At 36.5% G+C, this 12,042-nt stretch overlaps 1 long non-coding RNA gene across 2 annotated transcripts; it reads left to right on the top strand.

The window, feature by feature from the left end:
- The first annotated feature begins 2,069 nt into the window (after positions 1 to 2,069).
- On the top strand, positions 2,070 to 2,691 carry LOC134220910 (uncharacterized). Of its 2 annotated transcripts, none has more exons than XR_009982100.1 (3): positions 2,070 to 2,278; positions 2,346 to 2,449; positions 2,519 to 2,691. It is a non-coding gene; the product is annotated as an uncharacterized LOC134220910 (long non-coding RNA). The 2 variants fall into 2 exon arrangements; XR_009982101.1 differs by having other exon boundaries at positions 2,072 to 2,278; positions 2,357 to 2,449.
- Positions 2,692 to 12,042: the final 9,351 nt, after the last annotated feature.

The raw sequence follows: 12,042 nt of genomic DNA, 5'->3' as shown, positions 1-12,042 counted from the left end.
AATGCTGTGATTTGCATATTCTAGTGTAATGATGTCCCAAGGGGTTGCTCCAACTAACGTACAAGCTCAGGACCCTATGAATCACTCTGTTGGTGTTGTAGACCTTCAAGATCTGAAGTCAAGAATAGTTTGGAGTACTGTTTATGATTTTGTAACACTGCGATTTAATAAAAATAGTTTAATTATGTCTCAAGTAGCATTGCCAACTTCAAATTAGGATTGAGGCCCCGTAAAACGCTTTGTTGTTTATGTAGATCATCAAGATCTGAACTCAAGGAAGGTTTGGAAGCCCTGAAAGATCTCAAAACATATTTTACCCCATATTTCTACTTTTTCATGGTTTGCATACGTTTTTGAAGCAGAATATCCAGAATTTATGTTAAAACACGACGGAAAAAAAACCGTATTGAATCGGTTCGGATCTAGTCTCCTCCTGAGAAGTTGTCCTTTTCTCGTCATCATCCCCATGTTGAGTTGTTCTTCGTTCGGTTGAATCAAATGATGTTAGTATTGCAGGGGGAAGGCCAAAAATGTACGACGTTGCAAATGATCATTCTGAAGTTTAAATTGCAGCGAGGATTGCAGGTGAAAAATCGTCTTGCTGGCCTCTGCTTCCAAGCGTTCTAAGTTGGATACTCTGAAACCCTTTAAAATGATGTGAACTCGGTTGCCTTTATTATTGAGAAATAAACAATCAACTTACCTATCAACCATTTTACTGTACGAAGGCGGGTTTTGTGCTAAAAACAACACTAAATTTTTCGGAACCTAAAACAAATGAAATGTGGACTATATGTCTGAGTGACGATTTATGTGACGAACCGCGAACAGTCGAGAATACTATTTTATTGTTGTTATTTTATAGTAGAATCAAAACAATTTTAGTAAATATGAAAATTACTATAGTTAAAATTACCATGTTCTGATATGGTAGACTTGAACATGTTTGAGTTGTTAATTTTACTACCAGTTTATTTTCAGTGTAGTAAAACTTCAACTTCGTTCAGAATCATGCGCTAGTCACCGGAACGGTCGATACGTGCTGTTTTCCTTCCGATTTCTCGGCAGCAATCGAATATAGAGTCCACTTCGTGAAATGTTGAATCCCTTTTCCTTCACGGCGTCGTGCAGCTCGTCAAGCGATCGATATGTTCTTAGCATTTTTGTACGTCTTCTTGAACCCTCTGCAGGTTTCAAAACAATCCAATAACGGTTCATTTTCCGCAAACACTGGTATTCCTGCTTCACTAAGCAAACTGAAGGACTCTGACTCTTGGGGATTTTTAACTAGGATATCTTCGAGTTGTTTTTTACGTTTTTTTGGAATTTACGCTGATACTCGGAGTTTTTCTTGGTTGATGTAAGGGACTGCTCTTTAACCTCAATTTCAAGTTTCAGCTTTTTAATTTGCCGGTCAGTGGTATCATCCATCTCCTACCACGATTGAAGCGTCCTTCCTTGCTCGTAGAACTGATAATTCCGATGTAATTTTGTCATGCGTCGGAGTTGGTTACATGCACGTCGGGCTTAGAAGAGTTTTTGTTCTGGTCCGATGTGCATTCAGCGTCAGTTGTAGTAGAACCCGATGCTACGGAGATGCAAGATGAAGTCGGTTGATCCTGCGAGCTACTCCCCGGTCGTTGTTTTTGGGCCGCCTAAAAAAATATAATAATTTAGTATGAAACTTTTATGCCAACATTTATAGTTACCTTAACAAAAAAAATGAACATGCTCTGCCCTTCCAGCCTTGCTGCTTCCAGGAGGTTAATTTTTCGTTTAATCGCGCTTTCGAGACCCTCGAATGTTTTGTTTTCCGCCTTCATCTGGCTCTAGATTTCATTAGCTTTCAGCTGGGCCTTGGCGGCAGATAATCCGGGGTTGGCATTTTTATATGCCTAGCACTACTTGATGTGTAACACTTTTTCGCAACTGAAACTTCAACTTGTCATTCAAATTCTTTTTCGTGAACCGATACGCAAGCGGTTGAGTTTGAATTCGAACTACGCGGCAGTGTTGCATTTGAACGCGTTCAATTTGTGTTCAGGAAAAATGAACTGAACTCAAGAGCATTTTAACAGAACGCGCGTTCAGTTCAGAATACGGAACTTTAAGCAGGCTTTGAACGAACGAAAAACGAACATCCCATCATTGCAGATTAGATTGTCAAAACATTCTGTTTCTCGATGGATTTCGCCTTGCGAGGGATTTCAGCACTGCACTTCTACCATTATTTACTCGCTATATTTCTACGTAACCCCAAATTCGGCACCAGCGCATAGTACGTATCAATATATCTAATATATTTATATTTGTATAACTACCTGTAACGTGATTTTAATTTAAAGGTCTATTGCAGGAAAATTGATTTAAATACCGTATATTCCTTGCTTTTCGAAATGAAAGCTTCGAGATCTATCTGTGATGCTATGGAATGAATAAGATTTCAACGGTGAGACAAATTTGTTATACTTGTTTAAATTGGAATTCTATTCATTTAATTCTACCATTTCATTCACAGATCGTGTAAACTCAACTGTGAAGTAACCTTCAGTCAAGTTAGGATAAAATAGTCAAAAACATGTATGACTAAGCTTCAACCGGAATGTGAATTCAACTGTTGCAAGATGATTTATGTAGAGGAAAATGTTTATAAAGTTGAATTACATGTTTAAATAACGAGATTTTATTTTATCTGCCAAAAGTATACTTTTGGTACCTCACAACACTAAAACAGCAACACAAACTCTTGACATTGACATTGTTGGTGTAATGGGTATTAGTTATTTATTAGCTCAAATCAATCTTTGGAGGTTTTACACTTTGACGGTGAAAGGGGGGAGGGGGATTTGCCGTTTGTTTTTCCTATGGCTGAAATATATTCTATCTGAAGCGAATATTAAGCTTGTGTGAATTCACCCAGGTTGTAACTAACGTATTGCCACCACTCCACTCGAAGTTACCGTGCTATTATGTACCTATCTTAAATTTTCTTACATCAATAATTTCTAAAGCACGTTTGTTTTGAATGAGTAAACGTTAGATATCAAATTGATTCTCTAAATATTGACCTAAATGAATAAATGTAGACAGAACATTTGATCAATTAAATAGTTGTAAGAGTATTGTTTCAGCATTTTATTGTATTCTAGACTATATTTATAATTACAGATATTTAATTTTAACTAAAATTTTGAACGCGTTCAAATTTCAGAACTGAACGCAAAGAGCAAGAGCTTTTTTCAAATTTTGAACGATGATCAATGATTACTGCGATTGTGATCAATTTTTACGAACGAACAGGTTGCTCTTAGCTCTTGTTCAGTTCAAAATGCAACACTGCTACGCGGTAGATGCTGATTTGTTTTGGGATGTTATCGATCATTTAGTAATCTGCGTTTTTTTAGTAGTTTGTCAATAACGCATTCCAGAGGTTAAATTTTTAAATGTGTTGTATGGTGAACTTCTAGTGCGAAGGTTTTTCTACAACTCTGTCCAACAGTTCGTTCTTTGAATTTCACTAACAGCGGAGCTATAGCGCTAGTAGCAGTAACTTAGACTAAACAATTTTGTTATCATTTAGTATAAGTTACTGTTACTAGCGCTATAGCTTCGTATTAATTTAAATTCAAACATCGACCTGTTAGGCAGAGTTGTAGAAAAAGTAGAAGTTCACCATTCAATACATTTTAAAATTTTGCCTCTGGCATGAATTACTGACAAACTACTAAATGATCGAACACAGATTACTAAATGATCGATAACATCCTTGGTTTGCGCATTTTACACGGTATCACCAAATTACTCATTTGCAAGTTTATTTATTCAAATGCATTATAACATTGAAATTTTTATACATATTCTTACCTTACGTAAGATTTTGACAACCCCTCCCCCACGCTCCCTCGTGAGCAAATATAAGAAAACTAACCCCCCTCCCTATCCCCTTACATAATTTGTGGATGGCCCCTAATGCAGATAAATATCGTCATCTTTCCTTAACATTATCCACAATTACTATTTTTTTCAAGTCAACATTGTGAATAATATGTACATAAAACAGCATGACTTCTCTTATGTCATTTAGAATCTTTCGAGAAGTTGGTAGTGTCCAAACTGATAAGCTATGACAGTAACTATTTCCAAACAGATAAACTAATTAACAGATTGGTACTTCAAAATCCATCAACGGAAGCCATAATTCAGACTGATTAGTCATGGAATATGTCTGATCAGATAGACACATATAGAAACCATCAAAAGCTCAATCTTTCCTGGAAGAAAAAAAAAATGTTGCGCTCTTGCGACAAACCACGATAACTAGCCATCTATTAACGAACTACAACAAACCAACAATCTCGTATCCCAACGACGTTTCGCTCATTACCTAATTAATATGCAATTAATCTGCGTTTGATAGCATCCTCTGGTACCAACCTCCGGGTTTGATTCTATCAGTGGTACAGTTGCTTGCAAGGGGATGTGGACACGGAAATTGAATCTACTTAGAGCTCTGCCTGACGGTCAATAAAATCGGTCGCATGGCAATGCGAGGAAGATCACAGCAGAACATCCATTCCAACTGGTCTTAAACGCGGCGCTTGTTACCCACTTCTGTTGAGCCACTGCGCCGCGTGGTCATGATGGTCGTCCTATTGGAGTTGAATTGCATATACGCAATCGTTTCAATGGGAGTGTCCATCTAGAGTGGCATCGCATGGTAGGCTGAGTGCAAAGTGTGTAATCCGCGTATGCAAGTCTGGCTTATTGACGCATTTAACCGACTAATGTGCCGATAATAATAGTTGTAACGCAGCGCGACCTACTTTCCGGATGGAAAACCGTTGCCATGATATGAACAAGAAGAACACGGATATTAGTGCTTGTTAGAGAGGTTTCTTTACATAGCAATATTTCAGTATAAATGATAAGGACATTATCGTAAGAACAAGTTTCCATATCAAATCCAACCTTATTACAGAGTAATCCAATCACGCGAAAGTATAATGAGGTCAAAATCGTGGAGTCATTAAAATTTAGTCCTCTTTCGAATAAATGCTTCATATCTGAAGCGTTCACCCCACGTGACAAAAGGCTCTTAAATGCTTCTTCGATGGTTTCAACAATAAGCATCGTTGCAGAAAAAGGCATACAGAGCAGAAGTTCATGCTTTCAATAGAAAGTGCATTTTGTCATATTGTCATCCCCGGTCGTTATGACTTGCCGGGCAGCTGCAGTGTACAAAACCAGAATAAATAAATTTGACATTCATGGTTGCACGATTTCACCTTCACGAGACCCTGTAAAACAAACAGTTACGGTGCGCTACGGCGGAGACGGGAAATTAACGACAGTTCGTGGCAGCAGAGGTCATGATCTCGAACTCTTTTGCTCAGTCGTTTTAATGAATATTTTTAGCCAGCACAATGCTTTTGGAGAGTAGTTCAATAGTCTTCCAATATTTAGTATTTATTTATCTTTTCAGTGGTGTTTCTATTACAGCTTAGAATCAATTCACATATTGAGTGACTAGATTGAAAATTCAATAATACAAGGAACACGAAAATTAAAATATATCTGATTATACGTTCGATTGTTATTTAATAACCTTAAACCATTAATTGATGAACAATCGATACGATATATGATTAATTTAAACTGCTATGTACACACGAAAACATGGACAAAAATAGACATTTTTTATTGGTGCTTGTTGTGATGTGTGAAAACCACTCATTGATTCGTCCTGGGAACCCCCACCCACCCCCCCCCCCCTTCCTCACCCAAATAGAACATCGGGCCAACGCAAAAGATCTCCATCTTGGCGGCTGCTCACTGTTGTCTTTACCACCCAGGTCAGATGCTTATCAACGTCCTTTAATTCTTTGTTTAGGCTTTGCCGCCACGTGCCCCTGGGTTTGCCTCTGCTGCGATATTCTGGTGACATATTACAGTACAGTGCTTGCTCACAGATTTTGTGTTTGCTCTCGAATGTATGTATTTGAGTGGGGTGTCATGATCATTTTTTCAAATCAATGGTTTTTGGAAGCCATTCTGGGTCCTGAACAACTGTGTAGAATTTGGGACCGATTGGTTGCTTCCTCGCTTTCCGCATCGCGTTTGAAGTTTGTATGGAAATTAGTATGGCAGAACGTATATTTTTGCATTTCTACTACTATAGATTTCAGTTCATCGTAAACCAAGTGCCACATTGCGCTAAAGTATAACCCAGAGGATGCCGAAAAATTTTGCAGAAGAAGGCACGTTGCTGGAACGTCCACGAAAAAAGTTATAACGCTTCGAAGATTGAGTGTTCAAATTGTAAGCAATCGTTTATTCTGCCAGCACTGCCGTATACCAACAATTCAACTGACTGTTATTTCAAAATAATTGATCTTATAGGGCTTTAGAGCTAATGGGAGCTATTCGGAATCATTTCACAAAGAAAAAAATCCGACAAGAATGAATCGTCTGTTTTTTGTTCATTTCCCTCACTTCTTCCTTCCTACCTACTTTCTTTAACAATCTTCCTACTTCCTTCTCTTTATTTCGTTTATCTTTCTTTTTCGCTCTTAAATTTCCTTATTCTTTATTTCTTTTTTTCTTTATTTCTTCCATTACTCGATATTGAAGGGACCATCGAATTAGGGTGGTAACGAGATGGAGAGCACAATAATATTTTTCTTCCTAACATGTAGAAATGTCGTTTAGGGTCATTTGACAGAATACCATTTGGTCGAATGCCGTTTAGCCGAATAGTTAAACTGAATTAATGATTTTGTGTGTGTCTTCTACGTGTAGTTAAATGAAAGCTTGACAGATTTTTCCATTTTCCATTTTTCAGATCGAAGATAATGAAACAATATTTTGGAAAAATTGTCATTGGATTTCCTGCTAAGAACGCTTTGTCCGTTGAATATGGATTGCAGTGTACAAGGAGACGAAGGAATAAGCTCCTGTTTCAGGATTACAAGGTCGTTCTTGTTTCAGAGTCAGGATTGTGCTAAGTATCATTTGTATTTATTTATTTCTTCTTCAATTACTTAGTATCTATTAGCTACAATCTCTAAGTCCGTAAACTATAGTTTATTTTCATTTTTACAATTATGTATAATGGAAGTCATTGATCTTCTTCGGAAAACGAAGAAAGTGCCAAATGCAGCGGCATCGGGCGTTGAACCTTTCCGCATGGAAGTTTATTGCGTCATTTACCTCGATCTTTTCGTGATTTGTTTTTACAAGGTTGTTTTTACATTACATTGTATTATTTATTATGTATAACAAAATGAAACAGGCAAAAAACAACTAGGTAAAGGAAATTCTAAATTCTTCTTTACACAAATAACTGTAATTTTCAATTATAGTGAAGCTCATACCTCTATCGGAATCGAAACTTCTCGCTGACATCATAGTGATAATGCTTAAAATAACTGGTGCAAACATTTTAATCATTATCCATATAAAAACAGATATTTTGAAAAGGAAATAAAATTTACTTCTCAGTTGTTATAATGACATCGGCTTTCAAAATTAAGTCTCAAAATATGTTTTTAGGCATAACCTAAACGTTTATTTTTGATGGATCAATTTAACCTTATTCTGTGATAGCTAAGTATCTTATATTACGAGCATTTGGCATTGTGAGATGACAAGCTTACATGTTCTAAATGTGTTTCATCTAAAATTTGGATTTATTGATGAAGCATCAGAAAAATAACATTTTATGAAATTATATGTTGATAATAAATTTTCCCACATGTAAATTTTAAAACCTAACGTCCATCTAGATTCACACATAATGGTAGTTTTTCTAGTAACCGTTTTTTTTTTCTAATGAAATTATGCCGTTAGTTCAACTTTTCGAATTCTAATATGACGAATGTTTTGTTATATTGTTATATGTTTTGTTCAAATTCAAGTCTTTTCTGCTAATTGTGTATTACAGATTTCCATTTACGGTGCGATCAAACTTTTTTGTTTCATGTGTTTCATTTTGTTTTTAGTTACGCAGTCAATTTTAAGAATAATAGGGGAAGGGGGGGCAATATGCCCTAGCTAAGCAAACACTGCTCTATTGTCTTATTTGTAACGCTATTCATGGGTATTTTTACATTATGCATCAGTTAAACAAGATAGCTAGTTGATGCCATTCAAAAATTGTCAAAAATCTCAATCATATTGATTATATTCACATTTCAAAAAAGTGGTGATATTTTGTTGCCGGAAAACTCATGAGGCAAAACGCCTTTCAGCTGGCGGCTCCTAGGGAACAAAGTACCACGCGTCGGCGAATCAGCATTCTAATATGGATAGTCCGTGGAGACGCAAGTACTTTGTAGGTTTTTGCCACTAGGGCGTTTTGCCTCGCCAAAATGTTAGATGTTTCTTCAAAATGTGGAAATTTTCGGTTTTCCCGACCTTCCCATGCACTATTTTGAAATTTTCTTCGCCTATCCTACATAATTTTAGATCTAGTTTTGTTACGGACATCTTAATGATGGTAAATATGAGGGAAACCACAAAAGGCGTTTTGCATCGGGGGGGCGTTTTGGGGCCTCTTCCCCTACACGAGTTGCCTATCAGAAAAGTGGACAAGTTTTTTTAAAAAAAAAAAGGTTTATTAAGGTGTTTTTGCCTTTCTCGTACACTAAGTGTACGTAATTTTTATTCTAGATTAAGTTCTACACTGAAGTGGATAAGATAAAAAAACTGAAGCTGAAGAAGAGTTACTGCAAAAGTTGCTGTTTAAGTTTATTCAGCGCTGTTGTGAATGCCCTGACGTACCGATAGCGGAAATTTTACAAAAAACCCAATTTAATTCATCGAGTATTGATACTGCCTTTCTCGCATTCAGCCAAGACACCAACCTTATATGGAACCAATATAGTTCTATGTAACATTTTCTTAATAACTTCTAAACGCAATGGTCGATCGTTACCAAATTCGATAGTGATCAACTGCGAGAAAAGCGGTCAAAGATTACTATATGAAAAGTTGTCTAATGTTTTTCTTAGCTTTTGTCCACACACACACGCACACACATATATATACACACGGACAGACAGCCATGTGCTCATCTCGTCGAGCTGAGTCGATTCATATATAACACTATGGGTCTCCGAGACTTATATAAAAAGTTCGTATTCGGAGTGAAATGATAGCCTTTCGGTACAACTTTGTTGTACGAGAGAGGCAAAAATTATATATTTTAAAGAAAGGCATAAAGAGTTTTTAGGAATATATGGCACTGTTTGTTCAATATATATTTTACTATCTACCTTTTTCAGAATTTCCACAAAAGTTTTTCTGTTTTCCTCCGGAAATCCATCTGAGTTTCCGTAGAAAATTATTTCGATCATTTATCGGAAATTATTTCGTATTCATATTGATTCTTCTAATTTTCATTCAAGTGAAATCCAATCAAATTTCTACAAGATCTTCCAAATTTACACGGGAGAATCTTTAGAATGTTCATGGTACTTCCAGATTCCCCGGTGCAATTTTTCATTGCATAGGAGAACTTTCAAATTTGCACGAGAAATTCTTCACAACTTTTACAGAAAGTTTTTCCGAATTTACATTTTATTTCATAAGTATATGTTATTGATAATGTCAAACATAATAGTGCCAAATTTTCAATTCCATGTTCATATATCGCTTAAAATATTTCCACAGAAATCGGAAAAGTGTACGCTTAAGATATATTGGAGATTCGTGGAAATGCAAGATTCTCGAGGATGTTTACCCATGCATTCTAGGAAATGGCACCTGTGTCAGAAGTCAGGGAAGTGCACTGCATTACAAGTGTTTCATGGACAAACTATTACGATGCTGATCAAGAAACATTTAACTTCAATACTGAAAAGCAAAACTTTGAAAGAGCGGAATGACTTATAGTTCAAACTACAGAATGGTGAGTCCGTTCCATAATTATATTATACTAGCTTTATGTACCCGGCCTTGCTCGGAATTGCCAGTTTGGTTCGCAGTTTTTTTTCACAATCGGAAAATGATAAAACCAATTGGTCAACAGGGTAATTGTGTTTACTTATTGATACTTCATCATTTGATTAAAAGAAGGCTTTTAGAAACACTGACTGACAAAAGGGATCGTGGGCAGTCTTGTAAAATGTCATCTGCATGTCATTTGACTAATTTGTTCATAACTTTCTTCAGAAGCCAGATATACTTCATAATTTTAGATGTACGCATAACGCTTGAGTAGTGCTATATTTTTGTGTAAGGGTACATTGCTCTAAATATAACATCTGAAGCTAGAGAGTGAAATCTCTCAAAAATGTCACGTGTCATTTGACATAATGTCATTTGATTGACATTTTTCCTCCCACGCCCCAGATTACATATTTACAGCAATGTCTTGTTAGACAAAGTTGTAGCCACATTTAAGCGCTATAAGTTCGTCATACTTGATAGTTGATGGCTAACTACTGAAAAAAGTTCTGGGAAAATTATACAAACGAATGCAAATGACATTTTACAACACTGATCGTGGATAGTGTTGAACTTAATTTTAAAATTAAAAAAACACTTTAATAAAAGAAAAAAAAAAAAAAAAAAAAAACTGATCGTGGGTTTGAATAACCATATTCCAAGCAAACGTCTATTTCTAAAGAAGGAAAAACCTAAACCGATGCATTATTCCGGGCAAACGCATATTTTTAAAGAAGGGATCACACCCACCATTGCCTTATTCCGGGCAAATGCCTACAAAGAAGCAGTCACATCCACCATTCAGAAGGAAACACATTATTCATTGCTTTTCACTGGGCAAACCATGATTCCGATGAAGCGTAACAATTACCATTGTTTTATACCCAAATGCATGCTTTCTATGAAAGATTTTACTGATGCTGTTCATAATTATCCCAAATGCCTTCATGTCGAATGACCTTAGGCCAAATCTAGACCAACATTTGAAAAGGGCGTAACAGCCAAAATTTATTCCTTCTGTTTCCTCGTCTACATATATAGCTATATATGTTGACAAAGAATCAGAAGAAATAAATTTACTATTACTCAAATGTTGTCCAAAAAATGTTATGTTAATGGCCAGCTTCATTCAGGGAAATGTCATATTCTTGGATATGTGTATCGGGAGGTATCGTTTCCGGGAAATATCATTTTCGTTAAAGTCATTTTTCGGAGAGTGTTATTATCGGGAAAATGTTATTGTCGAGGTCTTGGTATTTTTGAGAAATTCGGGCAATTTGTTTTCGGACCATTGTGCAATGTCAAAGAACCTCGGATGAACTAAATAAGATGGATTTTAAATTAAGACGTTTTCTAAACAATAGCAACCCCAATAACCTCCCGCATTCCAAAAGTCCCTCCCAGGCTATCTATAATAGTTTCCTTTGGGTAGAGAATACGTGTTTACGGAATGAAAATAAAATGACCTACCCCTATCCACTCAAATCGTTTCCTTAGGACAGACAATATTTGAAACAAATTTGGTTCAAATCGGTCATGGGGTTCAAGACTTACATTGAGTTGATCGATCCCTAGCAGCACACATGTTCCACATAAGTTACTGAAACTCATATGTGACCAGAATCAGTCCCAATTAAGTTGCTGCAACAATTTTGATCTGCTTTGTGCTGCTCGGGATTGCTAAACAATACCTCTCCTCCCATATCCTCCCTCTTTTCCAAAGAGCATTCCCGATCACACTATCGTCGACTCCTTAACATGGAGAATATGTGTTCCAAATTTGGTTGAAATCGGCCAAGGGGTTTAGATACTGAATTGATCGAAAACTAAGCAATAACCCCCCATTGTCGTCTCCTTAAGATAAAGAATGTGTGTACCAAATTTGGTTGAAATCGGCCAAGGGGTTCAGAAGTTATACTGAGTTGATAGATAACTAAGCAATACCCCTCCCTGCACACCCTCCCCCTTTTCCAAAGAGCATGTTATCGTCGTCTCCTTAAGATAAAGAATGTGTGTTCCAAATTTGGTTGAAATCGGCCAAGGGGCTCAGAAGTTATACTGAGTTGATCGATAACTAAGCAATACCCCTCCCCT

Source organism: Armigeres subalbatus, chromosome 3 (genome assembly GCF_024139115.2).
Source record: "Armigeres subalbatus isolate Guangzhou_Male chromosome 3, GZ_Asu_2, whole genome shotgun sequence".
Lineage (NCBI taxonomy): Eukaryota > Metazoa > Arthropoda > Insecta > Diptera > Culicidae > Armigeres > Armigeres subalbatus.
This window is presented reverse-complemented; position numbering and strand designations above follow the sequence as displayed.